General features: G+C 58.8%; 1 long non-coding RNA gene across 1 annotated transcript; it reads left to right on the forward strand.

Annotated features, from left to right (window-relative positions):
- Positions 1–418: 418 nt before the first annotated feature.
- Positions 419–3,491, forward strand: LOC103546048 (uncharacterized). The gene is made up of 3 exons (XR_011524506.1): positions 419–1,311; positions 2,353–3,070; positions 3,257–3,491. It is a non-coding gene; the product is annotated as an uncharacterized lncRNA (long non-coding RNA).
- Positions 3,492–4,142: the final 651 nt, after the last annotated feature.

Raw genomic sequence — 4,142 nt, forward strand, 5'->3', positions numbered from 1 at the left:
GGTGGTACCCCCTGCTCTGAGCACCCGGGCCGACTCCATCCATCACCATGGCCAGATACAGATGCTGCCGCAGCCAGAGCCAGAGCAGATGCCGTCGCCGCCGGAGACGAAGATGTCGCAGGCGAAGGAGGAGATCCGTTCGGCAGAGGAGAGGTAAAAAGGGTGGAGCGGGGAGCTGGGGGTTCAGCCCGGGCCGGAATCGCCTCTCACCCTCTCTCGCTTCCCCCGCAGTGTGCTGCCGCCGCTACACTGTCCTGAGGTGTAGGAGAAGACGATAGTGCACGAGACAGCAAGTCCACCACACTCCTGCCTGAAATTTTACCAGCCTTCAAGACCTTGCCACATCTTGAAAATGCCACCATCCCAGTGAAATGAACAGGAGCCTGCTAGCGAACAATGCCGCCTGTCAATAAATGTTGAGGACATCACTGCACTTCTTGTCTCTTTGCCTTGAGAGGGAGCTCAGGGGAGGGGGCTGCTGCTCGGGGATTGGAAGTGGGGAGAGGGCTTGGGGATGCTGGGAAGAGGGGACACGAGAGTGACGGTTGTCACACTGGATCTTGTTCCGGACTCTTGACTTGCTCCCAAGTCACACCCCAAAATCTGCCTCCCCCCAACCACTCCTTTGTGGACCCCTCCCTGGTGGGGAGAGGAGCCTGGTCATGCTGGTTTCTGAGTACGTCCCTCCCGCCCCACTGTCGAGGGCCGGCTGAACGTTTACCAGCTTGAGATTTACTAGCCCATCACTACACCCCACCAATCCCCAACATGCCCACACAGGTTTATTTCAGCCCAAAGCTCAGAGTCCCACTCTGAAAAAGTGGCTTCAGAACTTCCCATTCTTCATGTTGCAGCCCTAGACGTTTCAGGCTCCGCTGGGTAGAGGGATGACTTGCCCCCAGGGAGCTGAGCTGAGCTTTCACGTTAATCCTCATGGATGGAGGCACAGCATCCTCACTTGAAGAAACAGGGCAACTCGCCCACCTCGTCTGCCCGCTCCACCCATGACACGCCCAGGCTTTCAAAGCCCGGAGACGTGAGGACGGCTCCCAAAATACCAACAAAGGGGATCCCAGTGGACTTTAGTTTACTTGGCTCAACTCAGTTCAGAGAACTGTCAGATCCTTTGACACGGAGCTCGGTCACAAAGCCCAGGGCATTTATCAGGGACCGGGAGCTCCGAGACCCTTTTCCCTGAAAGGACAGGGCCACCCAGCACCTCAGAAATGTCACGGCCGCGGCTTCCATTTATCAAGCGTACAGGGGTTCCACATCCATCACTTTCGGCCTCACACCGACCTTCCAGGACAGGTATGGACAACCCCATCTTTTCAAGTGTGGACACTGAGCAGGGAGCTGAACCCACTTCCAGGTCCCCAATTCCTAGCTTGCCTCTCCGATCCCAGGCAGATGGAGGCAGGATGGCCGAGCAGAGACCAGCTCTGGCCGTGGAGATTCTGGTTTGGCAGGGTCTGGGGGTGAGGCCCGGCCATTTGTATTTTTAACAAGCGCCCTAGGGAGCCTCAGCAAGAGGCAGCACGCGGCCGCCAGGACAGAACTGAGCCGTCCGTATCTGTTTCGTGTCGCCGCTGTAACAAATTCCTGAAAACTTCATAGCATAAAACACATTTATTATGTTAGTTATGCAGGTCGGAATTCCCAAATGAGGCTTAGGGGCTCCAATCCAGGTCTGCGCAGGACTGTGTTCCTTCTGAAGGCTCTAAGGGAGAATGCTCTCTTTCCCAGCTCCTAGCGGCCGCCTGCACTCCTTGGCTCATGGCCCCTCCACCTTCAAAGCCGGAGGCATAGTGTCTTCCCTTCTACCCTCTGCCTCCCTTCTCCATCTTAGGAGGACCCATGTGACCACAATGAACCCACCTGGATAGTCCCAGATGATCCCCCAACTCTAGACCCTTCACCCACTCTGGCATGTGAGTGACATGCCCAGGGTTGGGGATCAGGGCCCGGCCATCCTCGGGAGGAAGGCTCTCCTCTGTCTACGCTGTCCTCCTGGCCCTCTGTGGAAGGGGAACCACAGTGTTTCAGCTGCTAGGATTCTGACTCGGGGTTTTAATGGGGTCATCCCTGTACCGTGAGAGGCCCAGGAGGAGGGCAGAGCTGGAGGAGGGCAGGGCGTCCTCGGGCTGGGAAAGGGGGCGGAGGGCCACAGGCACGGACTCCGAAGCCCGGCTTTGCAACTTATTTGCAGAGTGACCTTGAGCAAGTCACTTAACCTCTTCATGCCTCAGTTTCACCCCATGGAAAACGGGGCTAAGAATGAGGAGTGAATGGGTATGTGGAAAGTAAATAAGGGCCTGGCATACAGTAACCCCTAAATAACTGTGTGGACAGATAACGGGTAATGAAGGCCCCCCGCCCACGGCACAGCCCCAAAGGTGGTGAGGAAGATTCTGGAATGACTATGTATGGATTCCCACCAGTGGGGTGGGACGAGGGCCTGGATTTGGACCAGAAAGAGTTGGCGCCCTTCTTGTGGCCCGAGAGTCGCACCTGCTCCTTGGGACCAGGGACACGTTTTCAGGTAAGACAAGGGGGTGGCTCGCCCTTCTGGGCCCGACTGGCTGTGGCCCGGGCTCTGTGTTGCCTCTGTGCGCAGGCCAGGGCGGGGACAATAGTGGGGCGGGGCCGCCGGGTCATAGTGGGGGGCCCCCTTTATATACGAGTCCCCGCGAGCGGCCGGCAGACCAGCCCAACAGTAACAGCAAGAGCAGGAGGGCAGGCTGTGCCGTGGCCCCCCTGTCCCCAAGGTCAGCTGCAGCCTCAGCCTGAGCCGCCTGCCCCGTCAGCACCATGGTCCGATACCGTGTGTGGAGTCCCAGCGAACGGCCCCAGTCGGGGCCTGGGCAGCAGCACGGAGGCGAGGACCAGGGTCAGGAGTCGGGGCACACCCCGGAGAATATCGAGGCTGCTCGGAGGACCGCTGGGAGCTACTACCGCTACAGACGACGGCGCTGCTCCCCAAGGAGGCTGTACAGGCTCCGTAGACGGCGCTACCGCTCCTCCAGGAGACGCCGGAGACGCCCCTGCAGGCGCCGGAGGCATCGCAGAGGTCGGCCGCCCCACCTCGCTCCCTCTCCCTACCCTGACACCCCCAGGCCATGGCACGGAGGGCAGTGGGTGGCTCGGGCAGCACCGGGACCCTGTCCACCTTGACAGTCCCCAAGCCCCATCCTTGCCCCCATCTCTGCCTGGATCCCCTAGATGGCCCCATAACCGGGACTTTCTCTTCCCAAAGTCTGCAGAAGGGTGAGGCGGAGGAGAAGATGCAGAAGGCAGTACTAGCCTTCCGGGGCCCGACCTGCTCCTGGTTGGAAGTTAAGAGAAAGTCACCTGCCGAAGGACCACCTCTCAAGACCACAGCAATCCCCCCCCGACGTTGGATGTTCAAGCCCTGAGTTTGCAAGGAGCCCACAAGATCTTGAATAAAACGAGCCAAAAGTCATCGACCCAATAAAGCTTGAGAAAAGAAACGTGCTGGCCTGTCAGGGTCTTCTTTACGCAAATGGCACAAATTCTTCTGGGGGTGGGGGCAGGAAGGGGGACTGGGGCTCAGGGCTCCCTCCTAGGCACCAGGCACCATGCTGGCATGTTACTCTGTGGGCATCCTCCATCACCCAGAGCCAAGGTTTGATGCTGGGCCTTCCATGATGCCAAGGACCACAATGCTATTCCACAACCAAAGAATCTTAAGGGATGCTGGGTAGACGAGGTGGGAAGCAGGTCTGGCATGCTCCAGCAAGAAAAGGCCAACACGGAGGGAATAAAAGACAAGCTGCTGAATTGTGTGGGCCTTGTGGGTCGCTAGAGTTTTGATGGGACCCTGCACTACTACGCACTTCTGAAGTCCGTGTCAGCAGGGCCACGCTCCCTCTGGGGACGCCGGGACAGAATCCATTCCTGCCTCTTCCCAGCTCCTGGTGGCTCCCCGTAATCCTTAGTGTTTCTCGGCTGTGGCCGCATCCCGCCATCCGTGGTCACAGTGCTGGCCGTGTGGACTCTGACTGCCTCTCACAGGGGCGCAGGCTATTGTACGGAGGGCCCGCCCAGACAATCCAGCAAGGGTCCTCATGCAGCCTACCGCAGCCACAGAGGACTTGGGGCTCAAAATCGGCAAGACCTCA

This window comes from Equus przewalskii, chromosome 12, assembly GCF_037783145.1.
Source record: "Equus przewalskii isolate Varuska chromosome 12, EquPr2, whole genome shotgun sequence".
Classification (NCBI taxonomy): domain Eukaryota; kingdom Metazoa; phylum Chordata; class Mammalia; order Perissodactyla; family Equidae; genus Equus; species Equus przewalskii.